The 27,086-nt window shown below is 31.5% G+C and overlaps 1 non-coding gene across 1 annotated transcript; it reads left to right on the top strand.

Moving 5' to 3' along the window:
* The first annotated feature begins 15,300 nt into the window (after positions 1-15,300).
* Positions 15,301-20,340, top strand: LOC7459207 (uncharacterized). Its single transcript, XR_008058219.1, has 2 exons — positions 15,301-15,627; positions 15,775-20,340. It is a non-coding gene; the product is annotated as an uncharacterized LOC7459207 (transcript).
* The last annotated feature ends 6,746 nt before the right edge of the window (positions 20,341-27,086 follow it).

Raw genomic sequence — 27,086 nt, 5'->3', positions numbered from 1 at the left:
TTTTGTTTCACCTTTATGAGGTTATCGTAATCTAAAAAAACATCTCGATATTGAGTTGGTGTTTGATTTCGCAATCATCTATTTTTGTTAACATGTAGTTAAATAAAAAATAGATTAAAAAACAAAGTATAATCTCAGTGGAGTTCATGACCCAGTTCACAGGTTTGGCGTACTAGCTCAGCTTATCTGATTCACAAGTTTGACAAGTTTACCCACCAATATAACATGTTTTTTTTTCTTATTTTGATCTTTTAATTATTTCTAATTTATTTCTTTTCGATTTCATCATTTAATGTTGAATTGGTTGAGAAATAGACTGCATTATTGATTTTTGTTTGTTTTCTAGGAATAATTGTCACAAATAAGTGTTTATTTTTAGTTTGGTACTCAATTTTGTGAGCATATGTTTTTATCATTTAATTAAATAAAAAATTAAAAAACATTATTAAACTCAATAGAGTCCATGACCCGGGTTGAGAGGGGGCGAGGTCAATCCAATCTGTCATTGTCTTAATACTTTTTTAAAAAAAAATTATCATCTTGAAGTTTTCTTAAAAGCTAAATCATGTTTTTATTGATCATCAAGGTTGCATTTGGACTTATGAAATCAATTGATTTAAATCGAGCTAATTTTTACACTGTTTAATTAAAAACTTGAGTTAGTTAACTTCCTTGATTAGATTTAATAACACTATCCTCCGTACTCTTAAAACTATTTTTATATATTTTTTTAAATTAATATTAACCTACAGCGCGCAAGTCAATATATTAGTACCTTTGAAATTGAAAGGAGTCTCCTTCATCACTTTTATTTTAAAGCAAAGAGGTGGTAAAATCTAGTGGTCTGGTGAGTTTCAACTCAAGGAGCATCTGGATTAAGCATTATTTTGGAAGTGAGTTTCAAATTATTATTTTTTTTGGTTAAAATTTGATTTTTTTTTCTTTAGATTATTACTTTTAAAGAATATTTTTGGATCATTTTGATATTGATATTAAAAATAATTTTTTTAAAATAAAAAAAATATTATTTTAATTTTTTTAAAGTAAAAAATATTTTAAAAAATAATCATTATCACTAAACATTCTCTTAATCTCATAAGATTGATATTTGCTATCTGCTACTATAACTTCAAGTTATTCAAGAAAGAGTGATCTCTTAGACATGTTGAGTTATTTATAGTTTACTGTGTCGTTATGTCTCAAATAAAATAAAATATTCAGATATAAAAAAAATTATTTATCATCATTATTAAGCTTGACTTAATAAGTTAATTTTAAAATATCCTGATTTTACTCTTTATCTAGCCTAGTAATTATATAGAAATTATCCTGATATGACTTAATCAACTTGATAAATCTAAAAACAACTCGGAAAATCAGTAAAAGATATGGTTTGACTTTTAAAAAATTCAAGATGATTTTTTTTTTAATATTAAAATGTCAACATATTAGATCGATCTAGGCTTTGTGGTTTAACTCATCAAATACAGAATCTGGATGATGAACTCCACTAGATTTAAGAACTTTATTTTAAAAAAAAATACTATTTTTACTTAATTATACGATAATAAAATTAAATGCTCGTAAAATTGAGTATAAATTAAATATTAAAATATTTGTTTGAGATTGTGATAACTTCATTTAAAACAAATTTAAATAATTTATGAAAACAAATTTAAAATCAATTAAATATTAAAAAATTAAAAATAACAAAAAAAAAGGAAAAAAAAACCCACTAAATTCATTGTTACATTTACAATGACAAAGGCGAGTTACCACCTAAAACCTCTTAGAAGTATTGGGTAATAAATTCAAAACTACTCTTTTGGGGTCTACTTCAGCTTTTAGGTTAGGATATTATGCCCTCTAGCCTGTTTAAAAAAATAAATTTTCATTTTAAAAAACTATAAATTATAGTTATTTTTAACTAAAATTACAAGATAAAGTTTTAATTATAACTCATAAAAAACTATAATATGTTTATTAAAAACACACTTTAAAATTTATAGTTAAAACAAAACATAAACCTCACAATATTACCGAAACAAAATGGATATTTGTTTTACAGCCTAGTCTGTGTTTTTTAAAAATATTTTTTTATTTAAATATTTTTTTATATTTTTAAATTATTTTGATATATTAATATTGAAAATAAAAAATATTATTTTAATATAATTCTAAAATTGTTTTTTAAAAAATAATTATTAAAAGTTAATATCATTATAAACTTGGCTTTATCATTCAACTACTAGGTACTGTACTTTTAAGTCACGCAAAATCTGTTCAACAGAAATCCTCAAATCTAAGGATCAACTGGAGAGTGGACACCAATACGGATTAAAGCAACTCAAGGAAAATTTATCTCCAAGTTAAAAGGAAAAACTAATGTTCCATTTCCCCACCTCCAAGCTTAGCAGTTGATATCAGACTACCAATTTAGTCTTTTTATTGAACCCATGATGCATACCCATCCAAATAGAGGGAACAGCATCTCAGGTGCGTATCCAAGAGCTTCAAGGTGAGCAGTCATGGCCTTGTTCATTCCAAGAGAAGCTTCAATATACAACAGAGACATCAATAGCCCATACCATATACAACAGACATCAATAGCTGACGAGAAAATATCATCACAGTCATCATCGACCATACCATATACAACAGATCGACATCAATAGCCCAGCGAGCATGAGAAACCTGTTTCAGTTAGGTGGCGCTATGAAGCTACCAGCAGAACAGTAGCCACGCACAAGTTTACGCAACCATGATCATGCCATCATACAGAATAGAAGACTCATCCACTGTTGTTAACAAATTCAATAGATTCAATCAGATTTTCAAGGCTGGATCACAGGAATTTGCTTCAAGCAGCTATGCTGGACAAGGAACCGATCTCCCAAACCCCTCACGAGCACGCATAGATATTCCACTCACGATCTTTCTGCCAAACATAGCAAATTGCCACTGTCTGACTACACAGAGAAGGAACACAGGCATCTTACATGTAATGATAATATTCAAAAGACAGAGCAGACTATGACATCCTCTTGAACCAAAAACAAAACCCCAAGAAGCTTTGACAAAATTCCAACAAGAAAGCTGACATCACTATTCATGTCTTAGCTTAGAAGGTGGTTTTTAGTTCCTAGTTTTTCTTTTTTTATCAAATCTTTCTAGAGGTATTTTTGAAAAGATTCGTCTTTCTCAATAAACCGACACTATTAGCCAAGTTCTTTGGTTGCCAGTGAAGTTTTAGCTCCACTGAATTAACAACCATGAAGTCTTAGCACATGGTAAATCAATGATGGTTTGTCATTCCCCCAAGCTTTCATTCAGTATACACTAAAGTAGATTTCGTTGATGCCCAAAATGCCTATTCTCAAGAATTGTTTTTTAACAAAACACATTCTTTTTCTATTTTTTTTCTCTCCCTGGAGTGGCATAAAACTTCAGAACTTTCAATTGTTGAGAAAGTCATTTTTGGTATGAATTCCTGTGAAAAAGGTTGAGAAAGTCAGGTAAGAGCACTAAAACTTCAGAACTTCCAATTGTTGAGGACCCCATATGCTTTCCTATTATTGTAAACTAGATTATGATAACCCGGTTTACGAGTTTGACGGGTTTACCAACCAAAACCAATATGCTTGTGTTATTGGTTCTGTGATTTTTTTTAATTTACTTTTTTTTCTTGATTTTATTCTTTAATATTGGATTGATTGAGAAATAAATTTCATGATTTATTTTGGTATATTTTCTATGGAGTTATTATGATCTCAAACAAACATCTTAATATTATGTTGGGGTTCAATTTTGAGAGCATTTATTTTTTATCATATAATTAAAAAAAATAGTTTTTTAAAAAATAAAGTTATTAAACCTGGTAGAGTTCATGATTATGATCGACTCAATATGTCTTCGTATCAATATGTTTTTTTTTTAAGTTATCATTTTGAATTTATTTAAAAGCTAAGTCATATTTTTATTGGTCGTTAAGGTGATTGTTGGACTCGTGAAGTTGACTGATTCACGTTGGGGCAAATCTCACACAATTGAATTTGAAACGCGAGCTAAGTAAAGAGCTGGGTTGAGAGATTTTAATTTTTTTAATTTATTTTTTTTCTCGATTTTATCCTTTAATATTAAATTGATTAGAAAATAGGTTTCATGATTTATTTTGATATGTTTTCTGTAGGGTTATTATAATCTTAAAACAATATTCTAACATTGTGTTGGTGCTTGATTTTGAGATCATTTTTTTTATCATATAATTAAAATAAATAATTTTAAAGAACAAAGTTATTAAACCCGATAGAGTCCATGATTAGAGTCAATTCAATATGTCTTCGTCTCAATAATTCTTTTAAGAAATTATCATCTTGAAATTTATTTAAAAGTTATGTAATGTTTTTACTAGTTTGTTCATGTGAATTTTGGACCCGTGAAGTCAATCGATTCATGTTGGGGCAACTTTCACACAGTTAGATTTGAAACATAAACCAGGTAAGGAGTTGGGTTGAGAGATTTAAGATTAACTTGCTTAGCCAAGTTTAATGACACTCCTAAAAAGCCCCCATAATTTTAATATTTTTTTATATATTTTAAAAACTTTTGGTCTAAATCATGATAGAGTGTTGACCAATGTACTTGTTATCATATACTAAAAAGCCTTGGCATTTCACTATAACAATGAATTGTGAAATGCCAAGGCATTTCACACTTTAGTCCTCAAAAATCAAAATTCTTGAGAATTTGTTTTTAATTTCATCTTTCGATATTGGGTTTAACAGTTATTAAACTTCATAATTTATTTTGATTTGCTTTCTATGGAGTTATCTTAGTTTTATGATCCAAGTCACGAGTTTTGTTGGTTAGTCGTGTTAACTCAAGTCATTTTTTCCTTTTTTAAAATTTTTTTCCTCAAATTTATATTTTAATATTGAGTTATTGTAGCTTCATAATTATAATTATATTTCTTATTTGCTTTATATCAGGTTATTATGATCTTATAACCCGAATTGCAAGTTTTACAGGTTAGCCAAGTTGACTTAGGTTTTGTTTTTCTTATTAGAGGGTCAAATTCTAGATAACTGTTGCAAATCTTCATAAGTCGTTTACAAGCATCTTAGTTGTAGCCTTCATCGCCATTCTTTTCTTTGTCTTCGATCGCAAAATAAATTTTTATTTGAATTCTTGCATTTCTAAATTACATAACATTTACATAATTAATTAAGAAACCTTGAGTTTCATTTGAGGAAAATTAGATGAGAAAAGAATTTACAACCCATAAGAAAAATAGAGATAAAATAGGACACACAAACCCTATTTAATAAAAATTGCAACAATTCAACCATTGAATAAAAACACAATCACATTGATCTTTAATGTTAATAATCATCTATCAAGCACAAAAACATTTTAATTTCATGATAAATTACATTGCATTCTTCAATTCTAATTATTGGCTTTATATGCCATTATAAAATTATTATCAAATTTAATTTAATAATTTCTCGAACAAAACAAATTTTATTTAACATAAATTATTTTATTGAAAAACCATTTTTTTCAAAACATTAATAAGAAAATTAATCATATTAAAATTATTATTAATATCCTAAACTATTTTAGGATCAATTAAATAAAAATATTTTGATTTAAAAACTCTATTTACTTTAGAAAAAACATTTTTCTAAACATTATTTAATTAAAATATTTTAATTAAATCATAATCCTATTAGGATATGACCAAACTCAAAAAACATTTTAACTCAATTCTAATTCATTTAGAAAAATTAATTCTATAATTAATTTAATTTAGGGTTTTAATTTTAATATAAAATTATTATTTTATATAAAAAGGGTTAAAATCATAATTTCTGCCCCAAATATATCTAAAATTAATTAGATATAAGTTGGCAGTGGGCACACTACCCATAGTCGGCTTCCACCTTATCAGCGGCAGCAACGGTTGCCGCTGGTTTGTAGCAGCGCGAGGGTTTGCCCTCGCGCTAAGTCACCTCTAGAGCGAGGCTATTGCCTCATGCTGTTGGCCATCTTAACAACGGCAGCAAAGGCTACCGCTAGGTTTGGCTCAATTTAAGGGGTTGGCCTTACATTGCGCCACATCCAGCGCGAGGTAGAAGCCTAGCACTTAGTGGCTTAGGGTGTCACCTCCAACGCGAGGCAACTAACGCTGGAAGGTAACAGCACCAGCCACATTGGCGCTTCAATAGTTGGGGCAGCAGCCATGCCATTAGTGGCAACCTAGCCTGGTGCAAAACCTTTTTTTTTAATAAACTGACCGGAATTTGGCTGGAATTCCAAATTCCGGCCTGATCTTTCAAGCTTCAGCTATCCATGACCAGAACAATAACCGAGGCTTGAAACAATTTCTTTTTGTTTGATTTCAAAAATCATGAGAGAAAATTTCTTTTGCAAAAAATTTATTTCACCCATACAAATAATTCCTAATTAACAACAATAACAATATAACATGCAATCAAACAATCCTAATTGTTCTAACAAAGGCTCCGCTATAACTGAAGATCTAATCTTCTTCAGCTTTGAATAATTCTTTAAAGGATGGGTTGTCATAAACCATAAGCCGTCTAATTATCTAGCCTCTAATGATAATCCATACGAACCACTAGTGACAAATTTTCTAATCCCTATTTAGGAGAAATGGATTACTATGTCTAGAGTCCTAGCTTTCTATTTTGTGACTTACATAGTTTTTCTGTCTAATAGACAACTACACTTAAAAAAAAAAAAGACATAACTTTCTATTTATAAAAAAATCTTAAAAACCCTATAAATTGGTAAAATATCAATTTACCCCTTGAATAATATACATATATTAATTTAAAATAATTTTAGAAATTAACTCAATCAAGTCCTTACTTGATTTTTCTAGGTCTAGAAATATAATCATTGTATTAATTATATTCTAGTACTTAATTTCTAAAATCTATTTTAATCAAGTCATACTTAATTAAATTATCTCAGTTTAATTTCTGACTAATGGTTCTTAATGTGTGTGACCTATTAAGTTCCGAATATGTTGGCCCAAATATAAATTATAATTCTAATAGAATTAAATAAATTAAAATTTTTAATTTATTATCAATTCATCAATTGATTAATTTATGTTTGAAGATCAAGTGCATCGTCGAGCAACATGTCATGATCCCCTAAATATTAGAAAAGTCATTAGTGATTTGACTTAACCTTTCAGTGACTGGTTTCTTAGTCTAATTAATATTATTTCATCAATAATGTTCTGATTTAACATTAAAGCCTGGAGTATGCCTGTCATGTTAAATCATGTTTGTTCTCTACATAATAGTCATTGATCGTTTGAATAAGATTTGAAACTCTTTTCAAATTCATTCCACCTTAGCCAATAATTTTTCAGTCAATACTACTTGAGAATAGATAGAACATTTTCTCTAATTCACCTAGAATGATGAATCCTCTCTTGATCACTTAAGTAAATTCATATAGTTTATGTTATACACAATATCTACCCTTTCATTACCTCGATTAAGATAACATGTAACAGGATCAAAGTATAATATTCTCTATATAGGATAACTTAGTGATCTCAAGTCTAAAGATCACTTACATAACCGTCTCATGAGCCTTTCCATAGACATAAGTGATCTCTCTATATAGAATTCTCATGCGAGTTAGTTCAGTATACATGCCTTATGACAAACACCTACATATTAGTTTTATATATCTCTTATACCTTATCTTATGAGAATTGTTGCTTCCTTTTATAAAAGAAAGAACATAATATGTATCATTCTCTACAGCTCTAATAAATATCCAGTATTTAAGAGAGCATCGACCAAGAATACTTTAGGAACAATGTTTTGATAACTTTATAATTTCCTTTGCAAAGTATTTTTATTCCATGAACTTTATCTTTAGTCTAGATTCATAAATCAAATATTGGATTCATTAATCTAATATTATATGAATATTAAAAATAATTAAGTTTTTATTAATAATAAACATGTATTTACATAGATATAATAATGTTACATGTAACCAATCAATTGGCTACAGGGCATATTAAACTAACAACATCAAAAAATAAGACGGATGACATGTCGTCTGCCCTATTATCTTAAAAAAAAAAAAAGAACGTGTGAGCCTTTTCTAAGTGAGCCAAGCGCTTGGACTGATCTCATTTTTTTAAAAATACTACTTTTTTATATGTATTTTTTAAAAATATTTTTTGGCATATATATTTTTGTAACGACCTAAAATTTCCATGTAACTTTCATATTTCTAATTTTTTTTATGCAATCTGACTAACAATACATCCCATTATTGATTCTTTGGTTTACCAAATTTACAACAGAGTTTCCCCTATAACTTATATATTTCCTTAGTTCTTTTCTTATTCTCTTGGGCAATACAATGGTTTCCATTATACAATCGATGATAGTCTCAATGGTTTCCATTATTTGGAAATAACACCATGGTTTCTACTTAGTAGAAACAACAACAAAATAGTCTCCATTCAAAACAAAGACAACCACATGAATTTCCTTTTTATTGATACAACTAGAAAGTAACTTTTATTGCCCATTGATTTAATTTAAAGAACTTATCAACTTAAATAGAAGCATAGGGAAATGAAAACCTATATTATCATCTTATAATTAACCAAATCGTACTTTGCTTCCTTGGTCATCATTCTTTTGGGCAACTAAACATCAAAAGTTGTCATATTCATAGATATTAGTAATTAATCATCAACTATCAATTTATATCTTGTCCTTGGTTTATGATACTGCGGTCATTAAGTATCGTTCCTTTCTTATCCTTAGTCACCGACATTGCGATCACTAAGTATCATTCATTCCTATCTCATCCTTAGTCGCTGATATTATGACCACTAAGTATAATCCGGTCATCCCCTCGTGGATGCCAATAATTCTAGCAAACCCATTTGATTGCCAACAAATTTGGCTATTAATATCTTCTTACTGAGCTATCTTTAATATTTTACATCACATCTTCATACAACCTTATACCATATTATTTTATTTGATTTATGTTCAACAAACAACTGATGACATATATTATGGTCTAGGAATCCTTATACATATAGGATTCTTCCATGCATAACTATTCATTCCTAACTATGATCAATTTTGTATATGGTTTTTTAAACATTAATTTTGATTGTAAATAACACAACATATTCTTCATTTCATCGTATTAGTAAACGCTTTCAAATGAGATAGTTCACAACACTTCTTACCGGTAATCCTAGTATGGACCCCATTAACTGGAGTTAACCTCATCCTTTACTCCCGACTATTCAATATGGATATCATTAGCCAAAGCTAATCTTCAATGCTTATTCCCAGCTATCCAATATGAATGCCATTAGCCAAAGTGAATCTTATTATTCATTCCCGACTACCCAACATGGATACCATTAGCCAAAACTAATCTCATCATTCATTTTTGTTTATCCGACATAGATACCATTACCCGAAGCTAATCATATTATTTTATCTTGGTCATCCAATATAGATACCATTAGCCAAAGCTAATCACATCATTTAATCCTGGTTATCCAATATAGATACCATTAGTCAAAGCTAATCTCATCAATGATTCATTGCTTTTCATGAGTAATTTTAATCGATTGAAATCAGGTAGCAACATTATGTATAAATACTTCAAGGATTTAATAATAATTAGTTAAAGGTAAAAACCACATACCTGCCCCTCTTGTAGTGTGTCCTCACCTGGTTAAAGATCCAATCCTGATCGTGCCTCCTGATACATAAAATGACCATTACTCAGTATATTTTTATTTAGGTAATGTCAAAGACCATTTCCACACATATACCAAAACACACATACATTCATTCAAACATCTCCCATATTTATATAACTGTACAATGATAATATTGTAACAAGACATTCGTCTCTAATTTTAATGAAGGTCATCTATAGAAATTACATCATTATAACACTAAAATTATCAACAAAACTGAGTCATTTTGACATTGAAAATCATTAGTGAAAGCTAAGTCATTCGGATACTGAAAATCATCAACGAAAAACTAAGGCATGCTAACACTGGAAATCGTCAACGAAAAACTAAGTTATTCTAACACTGAAAATCATCAACAAAAACTATGTCATTTTAACACTAAAAATCATCAATGAAAAAACTAAATCATTTTGACACTGAAAATCGCCAACGAAAACTAAGTTATTCTGATATTTTTTTCCCCTAAATTCACACATATGGTCAATACCAAGTTTTCCTCCTAAAGACCATACTTTTCAACCTAGTTTTGGACATAAACCACAACCAAATTCACTTCCAAAGTTTATGAAGCAAAGGAAACATGTAATGTTTCTATTCCATGACAATATCACACATTCATCAAACATTATTAAAGAGGAACCATCAAACATTGCAAAGGTCTTTCTTTGCTATCATATCTTAAGGTAGTTGAAGCCCATGTCATTCCCTTAACAAGCATATTTTTGTATTCTTCATATGGCAACATCAAATTCTCATTAATTATCGTGTGACATATGGTGTTCTACGTATTCCAATTATGAATTACTACTAAATATGTTCAAGGATCATATTCTTTTCCATAACCTCATCATCTTCATCACAATGTTGCCAAGCAATACACAATCAAGTTCAACATGTACATTCTCAAGGATTCTCCCATCTAAATTTCTATAGGTCGAAACATGGGTATTAACATTAAGTGTTTATTTCATCAATTTTTTACTTCATCTTTCCAAGTGTTAAAACCTTTAATCAACAACAAATTCCAAGTAAAGATTCGAGCTTGATTAGTCCTAGTTGGTTTAGTCCACCCAACCCCAAGCATTGTTTGGTGTTTTAATTGTAACTAAAGTTTCAAAACTCTTTTTAGAGCATGGTTTATCTCTATGGAAAGCTAATACATAGGGCTACAACTTTTATGAAGGACACGACACCCAGGTTTGCCATCTACATGTGTAAACTCACTCATTACAGTAGGATAAGAAATCTATCTAGTATTATATCAGTCCAAACCCTTATTCAGTTTTTTTTCTCATATCTGGAGTTATACAACTCCAACTAATTCGAGACTAATTCTATGTAAAAGATAACATCCAAACCTACAACTTTTATAAAGACACCAACTCCAAATTACATTGTTTTCAAGTTGTAATTTCTACTAGAAGTTGGCTAGTAAGACTGTCAGAATTTTAATTACACGAGAGATAAATTTGGCAAGCACACTAAGTGTTTTCAAGCATCACAACATCCATTATCATTACTCCATGTTTAAAGAAACTCTCATTTCCTACACATTTTCAAGAACCCTAGAAGGTTTTTCAAATATCCTTTACTAACTATGAAATCAAAGGAAGAACACTTTGATCAACAATTTTGAGTTCAAATTAAAGAGTTCTTACCAATTTCTTATTCAATTGTTCTTCCTTTTCATCACCCATACTTGTCCCTCAAGTTCCTCTCCTCCAACTAAGCTTTTTAATTACGGCCTAAAATTATTTCTTTCATCACAAATATATTTGCAAGCTTCATTCTTACAATGTGGAAAGATTTCTTAAGTGATTTTTGAAAAGAGGCAAGAGAGAAGCCTCTTTTTCTCTTTTTAGCTACTGTTCCACATGAATAGTAGCAGCAATCATAGTAACATTAGGTTATATGGGTCAATTACTATTATACTCCAACTTATTTCTCCTAAATTTCGGTTTATTGCACTGACTTGACACTGTGTTTTTATTTTCAGGATCTTCCCAAACTCCGATCGAACTCAAATTTTAACCCAAGATAAAACATTATGTCTTACGACCTCACGTAAAATTTCAATATTGTAAAACTAGACGGTTGAAAATTTCACGCTAAAAATCCGAATTTCGCACACCATATAATTTACTTAAATCATCTTAGATCTTAGACTAATTCTTTAGAGATTCCTATTCATAATGATATTTTTTTTTTAGTTTCTTACTATTTTTAGTCCTAATAACGCGATTGTGCATAAGGATTATACTGAACTTTGACGTTCTCGTGCAAAGGATCAAACATTGATTTATTTGACATTGCCTTCTATTTTACACATAATATCACCCAATTTACAAAAGTTTCTCCTTCAAATTATTATTTTTACCTAGTCAGGAAATTTTCACGATTTATCGTTAATTAATATTTCACATGCTATTTTATTACTTTAGCTTCTCTAATTTTAAATTAATCTCCCAGAAATGTTCATCCCAATTCATAAAATTTTCTTTCTAATTTATTATTTTTTAATTAATAGTTACCCTATTTAACCCAAATTTATCTATTTTTGACTAGGGGTTTACAATTTTGATTTGTACCTTTTCTCTATGATTTTGTTTGGCTTATTTAGCTTTTATTTAAATAAAGACTATTTTTTAATATAATGGGTGTGTTTAATTTTTTTTGTTTGAGGTTAGTTTGATTCATCTATAAAATTACATTTATTTTTTATAATATTTTTAATATGTGCAACCTTGTATAACAAATTTTGTTTTTTATTTTATTCAATAAATTTTATGTTTGTGTTGATTTCCGTTACAAATTGATTTTAATAAATAAATTGATTAAATATAACCAAGTAAATGACCCGTGTTGCGATATTAAATATCTATATTTATATTTATCTCTTGGTTTTTCTAATTATGTTTTTTATGTATCATTGATGATTTTTTTTTATTCATTTACAAAATAGTTTGTGAATGATTTAATTAAAAGTGTGCATAAGTTTTTTAATTTGCATTTAATATTTTTTTTTGTAAAAAAACACGTTGAAAAATTCTACATGTTCAATTATTTTATCACATAATGATGTTTGTAATTTGATCATTTTTCTTTTCATTACTTATTTTTTTCCTTGATCCTTTTTTAAAACTTTTGTTGTTTTTAATTTCACCCTTTAAATCAAGTTAATTATGCATTTTTTTTCTGTCCTCATTCTTTTGACTTTTTTTGTTAATGTTTTTATTTTCAATTTAACTTTCAAAATGAAAATTTGTTATTGGCCTTTAATTTATTTTTTATTTTGATTTTAATCCTCATTATTTTAATTGCTATTTTTTGGGATTTTTCTGTCTTTTTTTCTTTTCAAATCGTCTGTTAACATTTCATTTTCCTACGGATTGAGCTTCTTGATTTTTTTTATATATAATGCTTCCGGTTTTATAATCCAGGTCACAGGTTTGAAATGTTAGTAGGAGTTGACATCTTTTTTATTAGTTTCTTTTCCAATATCATTGTTTGACATTTAAAAAAATATATAGCTTTGTGGTTATCTTCAATTTTTTTTTCTATCAAATTATTCTGAATTCATGACCTAGGATACAAGTTTGTTAGGATAATTCGGACTAGCTTGCTCCTTAATGTTTAGATTACAAGTTTACCGTGCTGAATCAAATTGGCTTACGCAAGTTTTTTTTTTCCTTTTTTTTTTATCTTATTTTGTCATTCCATATTTAATTGGCTAAAAATTAAACAACATCATTTTTTTCTCATGTATAAAGTTTTTTTTTCTATGTTATCATGATGACTTATATATATATATATATGATTTTTTTTCAATATGATTTCAAATGAAATCAATTTATATAGTTGGTTGTTACTATAACTCGAGCAATTTCATTTTTTTTTTAAAACACACTTATAATATTTAAATATTTTACTAAAAAAATAGTGTGAATCAACAACATAAAATAGTGACCAGTCTAGTTAACTAATATTCTAAAAGACGTGGGGAAAATACTGTAGCTTTCCCCACGCCACATGTTTTTTTTGTTTGTTCATTTTTTTCTGTTTTGTATTTCTTTTTTTTTTCTTTTTTTCTCCCCACATTGTTTTTGTTTTTTTCCCTTTTTTGGCTTTACATGTTTTTTTTTTCTTTTTTTTGTTTTTTTATCCTTTTTTGTTTTTGTGTTTTTTTTCAAAATTATCTTTGTCAATTTTTTTTAATATTGAACTGGTTGAAAATTTAGTTATGTAGTTTTTTTCTTTAAAACATTATGGATTACTACAATGTTTCTCTACATGGTTTTTGTTTTATGATTCTTTTTTTTCCAAAATGGTCTTTGTCGATTTTGCTTCGTAATTTTTTTTTTTAAAACACTGTGGATTGTTATAGTGTTCCCCCCATGGTTTTTGTTTTGCTACAATGTTTCCCCACATGTTTTTTTTTTAAATTATCTTTGTCGATTTTTTTTTAATATTGAGCTGGTTGAGAATTCAGCTTTAACTTTCCCCACATGTTTTTTTTTTCACTTTTTTTTTCTTTTGTTTTTCCAAAATTGTCTTCTTCTTTCTTTTTTTTCATTTTTTTGTTTTTTTTTCAAAATTGTTTTTGTTGATTTTATTTTTTTAATATGGAGCTGGTTGAAAATTTAGCTTTATAGTTTTTTTTTCTTTAAAACATTGTGGATTGCTGCAGTGTTTCTCCACAATGTTTGTTTTTTCATTTTTTAATGATTTTTTTTGTTTTTTTTTTCAGAATTGTCTTTATCGATTTTATTGTTCATATTGAGCTAGTTGAGAATTTAGCTTCGTAGTTTTTTTTCTTTAAAACATTGTGGATTGGTACAGTGTTCCCCCACATGATTTTTTTTGTTATGATTTTTTTCAAAATTGTTTTTATCGATTTTATTATTTTTAATATTGAGCTGATTGAGAATTACAACTGTAGATTTGCTCATGAAACACTATAGATTGCTACAGTGTTTCCCTGCATGAGTTTTTTTTCCTTTCGTTTTTTTTGTTATGATTTTTTCCAAAATTTTCTTTGTTCATTTTATTTTTTAAATATTAATCTGGTTAAGAATTTAGTTTTGTAGTTTTTTTCTTGAAAACATTATGGATTGCAATAGTTTTTCTTGGTATAATTTTTTTTTATTTTTTTCATAAATTTATAACAACACAAACATATCACAAACCTGCAGTATCGCGCATCCATGACATCTAGTTGATTCTATGTAGCGTGGGCTTATGGTGTTCTAATCAAATGCTGTTATGCAGTCATTAAGTACTTCAAATCTCAATCATGGCCTTTTGCATGAGTGATACTTATGACCAACATTAACAGTTAAACGATACTTATCCTAATCAAACTTTACTAATACCTAATTCAACAGTAAGAAAATGAGTGATACCTCTTGCATGACTGTAAATTGAAACATAAATAACTCCATGAAAAATAAAAATAATTTGATGGCATCAGCTTTTTTTTTTTTTTTTTTTGTAAAAAGTATTCTTTTCCTTTCACGTTCAAGCTTCTTTTTCTCTGCTTTCTGTGCAATTACGAAGCCACCTCCCCTTTTGATCATCTCTTTCAAATAAAAGCTGACCCAAAAAGAAAAGAAAAATCTTTGTTAAAAGAAAGATACAGGCAGAAAGGAAAAGAAAAGAGCAAAAGCAGAGGATTCCATAATTTCCATTTCCTTTTTTTTTTTTGAATCCTCTGATCTGTATGTCAATCTGGCAAGTCATTCATTTTATTTCTATCTGTTCCTTCTATGAGTTTCAAACTTTGACATCAATCTCTTGCCTTTCTGTTGTGTTCTGCTTCTCAGGTATTGCTGTTATCACTAAGTTGATCATAATTTGATTGGTCTGATTTTCAACTTGATTGATTTGCTTCTCTATCTTTCTTGTCTCTTTTCTGAGCTCTGACCGAAAGCCGTCACTTAGATTTTGTGAATTATTTTATGGGATTTCAGGTGTTGAATTTGATCATCATCTGATGGCTCTGTATTTCATTTGATTGGATTTTTAAGGTGGGTTTTTGCTCATATTGCCAATTTTCAGCTCCTTTTGTAGGTTTTCTTATGTCATGTTTAGTAATTGAGTTTCATGGATCTAGTGCATTTTAGTTAATTTCTATTTATTTTTTTTTTGCTAAAAAGATGGTTGTGATAGGAGAAGGACAGGGAGAGAGAGAGAGAGCGAGAATGGGTATTGATGCAATGAAAATTAGAGTTCAAATTAGGAAATTTTCGGTGATTTTATTTAGATTATGTTATAGATCAGTTTGTAAACACCCTTTTCTTGTGGGCATGGTTTGTTACTTGTTATTGTTGTATAGTTCATTTCCTGTCTTGTTTTCCCTTTTAGTCTCTGCATCCCCTGTTTTGATTTGTACTGCAATTTTGCTTGGGACCCTTTTGTGTTTTGGGGAGCCAAATGCTCCTGATATTGAAACGGAAAAGGAAGAAGAAGAAGTTAGCCATGAGATTTTGTCTTTGAAAAAGGAAGGGGTTGTAGAGGATGCCACTTTTGTTGTTCAGAAAGATGAGAGCTTTAGATTAGAGAGATATGTAGGGAACATAGACATTGAAAAAGAGAGCTTGGTAGAGAGCAACAATAAAATGATTGAGGGTCATGGTTATTTAGGAGATTATGTGCCGCTGATTTATGAAACTTTGTGGGAAGTTCAATTTGAGAAGCAAGTTATTGAGGAAGTGAAGAGTGATTTTGATAATTTAGAGTCAGGAAAGAAGAGGGAAATTCAAGAGGAGAATCTTGAGATCATGGAAGGGACAAGTCATGAGGAGGGCACTGAGGATCAATATTCTTTGCTCCAAAACTTTAGAGATGAGAACCTTGAAGATAATTCAGCGGTAGAGTTTAATGAAACTCAAAATGGTTACTTAGAATTTTCGCAGGAATCATCTTGGAAACCTGCAAATCATGATGATGAAGAAGATGATGATGAGGCTTCTGATTTTGGATCTGATGGGGCGGAAAATTCCTCTCCAGATGCTTCAATGGCAGACATTCTTCTAATGCTTGATGAGCTTAACCCACTTTTAGATGAGGAAGCTCCTCGACCAGCTCATATATCTCATGATGGATCTGATGCTGGTTCAGAGGGGTCTCATAAGAGTGATGAGAGGAGTATTGAGTCAGAGGAGGATGTGGAAAACCAGGCAGATGAGGATGAAGATGGCGATGATGATAATGATAACAAAGAAGAAGCACAGGGAAGTAAAGAGGATGAAAGTAAATCTGCTATCAAATGGACAGAGGATGACCAGAAAAATCTCATGGATTTGGGGACTTTAGAACTTGAAAGAAATCTGCGTTTGGAGAGTCTTATTTCAAGGAGAAGGGCTTGCAGAAACATGAGATTGATGGCTGAGAAGAATCTTATAGACTTGGATGCTGCTGATCTTCCCATTAATGTTCCATCCATTTCAACAGCTAGGCAGAACCCATTTGATTTTCCTTACAATGATGTTCCTGGGTCCGCTCCATCTGTATTGTTGCCAAGACAAAATCCTTTTGACCTTCCCTACAACTCACATGAGGAAAAGCCTGATCTTAAGGGGGATAGTTTTCAACAGGGATTCTCAACAATTCAGCATAGGGAATCATTTTTTCGAAGGCCTGAAAGTTTCAGTGTCAGGCCATCAACTTTGGGGGGTGCCTGGCAAGAGAGGCAAGACCTTCAGTGGAAGCCTTATTTTGTTCCTGAACGATTTACTACTGAAGGAACTAGTTATCACACTTTCCAGCAGCAATTAAGTGAGGCTAGCGACTCAAAGGTGAGCTCAGTTCCAGATAGCGAGTCTATTAGTTCAGCTCTGGAGGAGGAGGACAAGAGGATCAATGAAGTAGATGTTTCTCATGAAACAGAAATGATTTCCAATGTTGACCATGCCTCTCTCCTTGTTGAACCAGGAAGTTTATCATCTGAAGAGGTTGATTCTGTGGATGATGAACAGGTTGGGGAGGGTGATTTTCACCTTGATGGGGCTGAAATCACACCAGGGGTCTTTGAAAACCATCATGAAGTAGATTCTGGCTTGTCGGAATCAGAAGGGGCAACTCCTAAGGAGCTTAACCCAAGTGAAATTCTTCTGCGTATGGGACCTGGTGAGGAGGATTACAGCAGTAGATCAAGCCTATCCTCATTGTCAGAGATAGATGAAAAAATATCTGATGTGAAAAGAGGATCAATGTGTCTTGAGCCAGCAAACTTTCAGATTGAGGGTTCTCACATTTCAACCCAAACTTCACTTGATTCTGATTTTCATTTTGTGAGTGGGTTGGCAGATGATAATGAATACAGGGAGCCTATTTTGGAGTCCAGAAATGATCATATTGACGAATGTGACATCTCAACACAATCTTCTCTTGATTCAGATTTTCATTTTACAAGTCGGATGATGGATGAAAGTTCACATAGGGAGCCTGCTGTGGAGTCAACAGGCTATCAAATTGCGGATTCTGGTATTTTGAAGGAAAGTTCACCAGAGTTTGATTTATATGTAATGAGTGGACTGGCAGATGACAATCAAGAACATGTTTTGGAGCCAAGAGGCCATCATATTGTGGAATCTGGCATTTCATCAGAGACTTCTCATAATTCAGATTTCCATTTGACAACTGCAGTGGTGGATGACGGTCAACATAGTGATACCGTTTATGATTCAAGCCCCCCATCAATTGAGACTTTTCTCTCTTTTTCCTCTCTTTCTTCTGACACACACAGATCAGAAATGGGTTCACCTCTGGCAATGGTTGAAGATAAAGAATCTGAAGCACATATTGAGAGCTTGGAGAAGGGTGCTTCTGGTTACAAAGAGATGCTTGAAGGCTCTTCACAAGAACAATTACCAGATGAAAGTGAAATAGGATCAGGAGTTGTAGAAAATACTGGGGATGAGATTACAGAGCTTGGGCTGTCTGGAGTGGATTCAAATTTTTATGGTCAAAATGGGGTCATGAAGCCTGAATCAGCTGTTGAGAATGTTTCTGTTGATTCTCCTGCATCTTTGTCAGACGATGGATCAGCAGAGGAGGTTGTAGCCTATAAGGAAGAAAGCTCTCATCACAAACAGGATCAACTGCACTCATTGAGTCTTGTTACAGAAATCGTTGTTGATGGGAATAAGCCGCTGGATTCTGCCTATTCTAGTTATAAGATGACTTCCGAAGAGTGCAATTTGCCTGTACTGGAAAAAGATTATCCTCCACTGGTAGTTGAGCAGGTTTCAGCAGACACTGAATTATCTGCTTCAGAGGCTAAACCTGTCAAGGACCATGGACTTATTACTGAAAAAAGTCTTGGGCTTGAGCAGGATCAAGTCTTAGAACACTATAATTACCCAGGAGAAACATGTGGCCCCCCCATTTATGAGGATAATGTGAACGAAGAGGAAGATGAGATGAAGGAGATTGATGAAGAATTGTTGTCAGAATTGGATACAGTTGGGGACTTTAGTGTAAAAGAAGTTGTTGGCGAGTCACTCCATGACGAACAAGTACCTGAAAATACTAGTGTTAGTCCTGAATTTAGTTTCTTGCCAAAAAATTCAAGCCAGACGGAGGTCAAGCCAGAGCTTCCAGTCCTTGAAGTTAGATCAGTTGAAGATATTGACTTGGCTTTCAAGCAACTTCATGAAGGAGTAAATGTTGAGGAGGTCATCCTTCCAAGTATGGTTGAGGAGCAGTTAGCTGAGGATGAACATAAACTTCAAACTAATTCAGATTTGTGAGTTGTTGAAGCAAACTCCTTAGAAGATATTCATATTGCAATGAAGCTAGTCGCAGAAGAGAATTTTGAGGAACTGGTGGATTCAAGGGATGCAACAGCAGAAGTAAATGACTTGGCATCTACCAAGGAGATCCTGGTCCTTGAAGCTAAAACGATTGAAGACATTGACTTGGCTTTCAGGCAACTTCATGAAGGAGTAGAAGTTGAGGAGGTCATCCTTCCCAGTGCAATTGAGCAGCAACTAGTGGTGGATGATACCAAAGATCTTGGGCAAACCTGTTCAGGCTTGCCAGTTGTTGAAGCAAGATCTTTGAAGGATATTCATATCGCCATGAAGCTGGTTTCAGAGGGAAATACTGAGGAGCTGCCAAAGTTGTTGGATCCGAATGATAAACCAGGACATGAAGTGGCTTCTATCAAGGAGATTGATTCTAGGGATTCACAGATAAATGAAGAGGATGCCACTGAGGATATTGAATCAAGTACTGTAGAAGTAAATGGAGTGAATTCCACCAATGCTGTGGAATCAAGCTCTGTACAAGTAACTTAAGTGGCCTCCATCAAGGAGAGTGAACCGAGCACCACTGAGTTTGGTGTTGGAGAAACCAGTACAATTGCTCCTCATGAACCCGAGCATGGATTTGATGAAGCATCTTGAAATTCAAGTTCGAGCATATTGGATGCCAAGGGCTGGAAGGAAAAATCTCATAGTTCAAGCGCTAGTTCCATCTCAAGCTTGAGCTCAGGTGATTCAGATGGAGGATAAGCATTGTAGAAGAGAAAAGGGAAAGGAAGTTTTGTGGTTTGAGTTCTCCTTAATGGTCTAGTTGTGTGAGAATGGCCTTTTTTTTTTTTTTTTTAGTTTGGTCTGCCATCTTGGTTTACTACTAGTAGATGGGTTTTGATTGCTTTCTAATTTATTGATCTGATTTCTTCAAGAATGAGTTTTGGTTTGATTTCTTGAAATTTTATTATTTTTGGTTATTTTTAGTTCAAAGAGAGAGTACTTTGGGAGACATTTTTTGAAATCCTTGTATATTGTAAATTACAATCTGTAGAATGAATTTGATCAATTCCAGATGTATATTGTTTCGTTTCAAATTTTCTCCCCACTTTTTTTCCCATCTTTTATGTGGTCATTTATTAATCTTATGAGAGCTTTTTCTAGCAGACCGGCAAGAGTGATATGCAGCTTGTCATCTCTCTGCGGACCTGTTGCAACATAATTGTTTCAGATTTTTTTATAGTGTAGCTGCGCAGTTTGGCTGCTCCGAGAAATGCAGCATGTTATTGTATATAGCACTGTTAGTCCATGGTGATGGTTTTGTTACATGTATGTGTTGGTTGGGCTGAGGATGTGAATTATTGATCAAATTTGACATCAGCAACGCTGCTGACTTTCTACAGCTAGGGTTTATATGTGCTTAGTAGCCAGCTAGGCAACATTTGTACGATGCAGGGAAAATATCTCAAGCTGGTCATCTTTATCTGTTGATGCCTGCAACAACTCTTAGCGATTGCTTCCTTTATAAGATTCCGAAGCTCAGTTGGCTTTTCCTGGAACTTTAAAGGGAGGTACTATTTTAATGGAACTTGAGAGAGGCACTCTTGATTTCGGTTTTATGTCAAACACAATCTGTCCTGCCCCAGTGAACCACCATGATGACCCATTTATGTGCCGCAGTGCAGAAATATTAATGCATATCAGTTTATGACATCAACAAATCCGATTGAGGGCCCATCAAGTCCATTACAAGTTCAAGAACCAAAAACAACTAAAGAAGTTGTTTTGGGTTTAATATTTTTTATTATCTATCTGGTTTTACGATATTAAATATAACTTCAAAATAATTGTTGGATTGAACTGAAACTTTACCAAATAATTTTAAAGGTGTTGTTCTATAGTGGGGTAAAATTTTAAATCAATCAAAGTTCGATAAGACAGTTTGATATTGCTTAGAAGTTACAGAATGTAAATTGCATGATTTTCCTAATTGGTTTGGGGTTATCTTTCCTTATGATTTTAGAATTCTATACTTGGCAAGGATTTTTTAATTTTATTTGGATATATATATGGGAGCATATTATAAATTTTTTAAATGATTCCACATGCTAGAAGAAATACAAGATCAGCAAGGATTCTAAAGTTGTCAAGGAAGAAAGGTCAACATCAATCCTTATTCTACAATGATTGTTTAGCTACAAACAAGTTTCCTAGTGCTTAGGGGATAAATAAGTGGTAGAGAAAAGGAGGTGCATTGGTGGTAGATTCTCCCTCAATTCCAATGACACAAAAGACGGTAGATTCTCCCTCAATTCCAAGAAGACTGTAGGTAACAATTTTTTCTTGATTCTAAGGAAATAAAGGACGACTACTAATTATTTAAGCAAGAGATCTACTTGTTCTTGCTTCTTTTTGGTTCTTTAAAATTGGCAGCCTATATAAACTTATTATATGGGATTTAATTTTTTTTTTGGTAAATTAAGTTATAATGGCCTTGGTTTTTGTCTTGATATATTTAGTTGTTTAATTATTGATTTTGTTATTTTATGTGCTTAGTTGATCTTAATTGTTTTAGCTATAGTCTGGGATTGTTTGGGCTTAATTTATATTTGGTTTTAATGATCTACTTGTTCTTACTTCTTTTTGGTTCTTTAAAATTTGGTAGCCTATATAAACTTATTATATGGGATTTAATTTTTTTTTGGTAAATTAAGTCATAATGGCCTTGGTTTTTGTCTTGATATATTTAGTTGTTTAAACATTGATTTTGTTATTTTATAGGCTTAGTTGATCTTAATTGTTTTAGCTACAGTCCAGGATTGTTTGGGCTTAATTTATATTTGGTTTTAATTAGTTTTAGCTACAATCCAAGACCTGTTTGAATTTAATAATTTCTTTAGGATTTCAAGTTTAATCATCTATTTTGGATCAATTTTGTAAATAAGTTCAAAACAGTCCACTAGGATAGATCCATTAGAGTATTTTTGTTTGGAGTATAAAAACTCCTTGTACTTTTTATTCAATTTATGATCTATTGTTCTTGAGTGTTGAGAGGATTTCTCGCATTCTTTAGTTATTTAACAAACTACATTGACTTATCGAAGATTAACTAGTTTTGTGGTATCTTTCTTATACTTCTCATTCGTGAATTAATATTCATAGGGTAGGGGTTCTTATTCTAATAGTGCTGGTGCCTTGAGATAATTTTTTATTGTATCACATTTCTATCAGACCTGTTTTTATTTTACAGGATTTGTTGTCAATCTTTTTGTGAGTTGACGTGACCATGTGATCACAAGATTCACATCAGTTGGTATCAAAGTCATGCTTCGAAATCAGGTCATATCTTTCTAATTTCATTTTCTTTTTTGTTCCATAAGTTTAGTTGTGTTTTCAGTCTTCTTTTTCTCTTTGTATTTTTGGCATCTTAGTACTGAAAAAGGCGTTATTTCATTTTGTTATTGTCCTTAAATATACCAATAGCATAAAAAGTAAAAAAAAAAAAAAAGGAAGAATAGATGTTATTTAAGCTTGTTTCAATTCTATCGCAAAAAACATAAACAATAGAAAAACCAAATCAAACCATCTTGAAATCACCTTAAAATTGATATACTGGTTATTTGGGTTGAAATTGCACTATATATTAAATTGGTCACTTTTCATATCGTTTGATTGGGGTTTCAATTCTAAGTTAAATTATATCGTAAACTGATCATACACGAGTTTTCGATACCTTGAAATAAGAGAATGACCTATAAACTAAGATATGTTATTTATTGGTCATAAGGATGCTATGTATTAAATTTGAGGTTATGCCGATATCATTTGGTCTAGGCTTCAATTATGATGTTTTAAATTGTGTAACGGGTCAAATTTACATCAATGTTCAAAAACATATTTACTACTATCTATTTTGACCTAATCAATTTGCTTTGGTTATATTTGGGTTATTGAGGATTAAAATTTGTGTTTTCATTAATTTTTACTTTTGTTTTATTTTGAGTCTTCATATTGTCTATATTTTGTACGAATTCGTTTACTACTTGTGAAATCATAATCGTAATTTTGTTTTACTTGTTTTTAATATCTTATTGATTATTGAGTCACTTTATATATATTTGGATTGTGTTACGACAACCATTGACTTTGGTTCATTTATTTTGAGTTTTGAAAGAATCGTAAAAAGGTGAGTCAAGAGGTAAAAGGTATAATGAAAACAATTAAGTGAAAAACCTTGAATTGTGTGAAACACAAGAGTCTGCGACACCAAAAGCGGATACCACTTTCCAGATTCAAGCTTTCACTTAACAACTCGATTTGTTGACTAGGGTGATGAAGGATCTAAAAGATGAATTGGCTTCGATGAGATAATAAATTAGTGGGATGGATGGTTTAAGGATGGGGGCTTATCAAAGAGGAAATATTGTTCAAAAAACAATTTATGATGTTAAAAATAACTTTGTTGATAAAAACACAGATGTAGATGATGATGATGATGATGATGATGATTATGACTTTGCATCCGTAGGATAAGGGAATAGAGTTGGGTCGAACAGGGCTATGAGACATGTTAGTTTCAACAAGATCAAACATTCAGCCAGATGGAGATTTGCTAGGACTTTAGGCATTGCGATGATTTAGTTGGAGAGTAAGTCATCATTAAGTTGTGGATGATAATGATTATGACTATGCATCCATGGGATAAGGGAATAGAGTAGGGCCGAACAGGGCTAGAAGGCAGTTAGTTTCAACACGGTTGAACATTTAGCCAAATGGAGAATTGCTAGGACTTTAGGCATCGCGATGATTTAGTTGGAGAGTTAGTCATCATTTGAAAATACATGTTTTCCAAAGAAAGAATGATCTAAAGACATATCCAGAATGGGAAAAGAAGGTTGAATGGATCTTTGATTGTCATCATTACATAGACAAATAAAGGTAAAACTTGTTGTCATTAAGTTTACATATTATACATTAATATGGTGGGATCAACTTGTTTTGAACAATAAAAGGAATAGTGAAAGGCTTATTGATTCATGAGATGACATGAAAACCATAATGAGGAAACAATTTGTTTCTAACTTCTATTATAGAGAGCTCTTTAAAATTGTAGAGTTTACATCAAGGGCCAAAACATGTGGAAGATTACCACAAGAAAATAAAAATTGCAATGATCAGGGTTGATGTGGTTGAAGATAGGGAAGTTAATAGGCTAGGTTTCTTAATGGGCTGAAAAGAGAGTTAGACAGTGTTGTTTAGCTACAACACTAAATGGAGCTAGTGGACATAATTCATATGGTTACTAAAGTGGAAAGACAACTCAAAAGGAAAGGGAATGTATGGCTAACTTACAATTCAGTTCTTCATCATCATGGAAGCTGAATTTCAAGAGAGAGGGGGGTACCCAACCAAAAACTTTCACTGGCTCCAAAACCAAACCACCCAAAGCCAAGGTTGATGTCTTTGTAGGTTCTAAAGGTATATATGATACTTAGCCTATATGTACTCATGATGTTAAATGTTTTAGGTTTCAGTGGCTTGGGCATTATGCTTCAAAGTGTCTAAATAAGAGAATAATAGTTATCAGAAACAATGAAGTCATAAATTCTGAAAGTGACAAAAATCTAATTATAAAGACATGTCATCATTGAAGGATTGTATTGATGAGGAGGTTGCATACACAATTAAAAGCGAGGCCTTGGTTATAAGGCGTACCTCCAGGTTCAAGTCAATAAAGATGATATTGATAAGCAAAGAAAGAACATCTTTCATACATGTTGCCATGTACAAAACAAGATGTGTAAACCCCGGGAAAAATAATAAATAAATAAAAGTGAAGAAATTCATGCATATGGTTAAATAAAAACAGAAATTCAGAAATTTTTGAATATAAATTTTCGAGCGAAATAATTCGAGACATTATAATAAACTCGGTACTGTTGAGGGTTGGATTTAATTGAAGAGAATAATACACTTAAAGGAAAAAGAGGGCCTAAATGCAAATAAGGGAAAATATAGAGTATAAATACTCTCTTCTCACCAAAAATAAATCTGTAGGAACCATAAGGAGAGAAGATAGGGAGTTTTATACCCATTCTTGAGAAATCAAGAGAGAAACACTAAAATTTCAAGAACCCATCCAAGATTAAGAGCTTATAGATGGGATAAACACTTGAGAGCAAAGGATTACCAAGAAATTGAACAAGAAGAAAAGAAAGGAGGGAAATTGAACAAGAAGAAAAGATAGGAGGGAGTTCAAAATCTTCAACTAGTTGAAGATCAAAATCTTAATTTGTACCAGGAGGAGCAACTAAGATTGGATCTTCTGTTAGGGAAGGTCGCGAGACAGGCGAAGCAGGTGCGTGATTTTCACTCCTATTTGCACTTATACAATTTAAAATCCTTCGGGTGAATGCAATTATAATAAATATCGTGTTCAATGTAAATAAAGCCTAGTGTATTTACAAGATTAGCTTGATTAGCATGATTTACATGATTAGCTTCAGCTAATGACATCCGTGATAGGATTGCTGGGATATGATTTACAGGATTAGTTCCGGCTAATGGCATCCGTGAATGCAAGTAAATAAGATTATTCAATTAAGAATATATAAATGAGTGTTAATTGGGTTTAAAAGATTTACAAGCGAAATATAAGTTCTTTGTTAGAATTCTCATGGATTCGATAGAAATTTAATACTTCATTCGTATTCATTACATGAGCATACATATATTCTTTATCAACATAATGGTACGTTTATTTATGTAACAGGTCCATCAAACATCCAGGAAGATCATTAGTTTAGGACTCTACTTTGTGAAGCTTATGTAAATATTTAACTTAAAATAAAAGGGAATTAACGTGTTTATGTAGTATACTTTTGTGCAAACCTTGATGTATTTATAAAGGTTCAGCTTAGCATGAAGTATTTTAGTTATCTTGTAATTAACCCTTTTGAAATATTTAAGAACACTTCTTATATTGTAAATACTTTCTTTGCATGTTAGTATTCCTTTTCCTTTAAATTTTATGATATGATGTGTTGGACTATGTTATATTGAACTTACTTGTAGGATATATATATTGTGTGGATTGTATGAGGTGTGGAATTATGAGGTGTGAGTCCGGAAGGATCCTTAATGGCTCAACTAAGGGTGAAGTCAGGATATCGAGAGCAAATATTAGAGGCACAACAACATGATGATGAGGTGTCAAAAGTGAGAATCAAACTGGAATTGGGGGGTGAAACTCTTTTTCGAATGGGTGATGATGGAATAGTGATGTTAGGGCGATGTATGTATGTGCCTGACAACAAAGCCCTTAAACAAAAGTTACTGCGAGAAGCTCACGAGTCTAAGTTGACTGTACATCCAGGTAGTCCTAAGATGTACCAGGATATGAAGCAGTACTACTGGTGGCCAAATATGAGAAAAGAAGTGGCTGGTTACGTGGCAAAGTGTAGTATTTGCCAACAAGTAAAAGTAGAACACTGAAAACCGGCAAGGCTATTACAACCATTACCAAT

Source organism: Populus trichocarpa, chromosome 19 (genome assembly GCF_000002775.5).
Source record: "Populus trichocarpa isolate Nisqually-1 chromosome 19, P.trichocarpa_v4.1, whole genome shotgun sequence".
Classification (NCBI taxonomy): domain Eukaryota; kingdom Viridiplantae; phylum Streptophyta; class Magnoliopsida; order Malpighiales; family Salicaceae; genus Populus; species Populus trichocarpa.
Note: the sequence above shows the minus strand (reverse complement) of the source record. Positions and strands in the feature narration are given on the sequence as shown.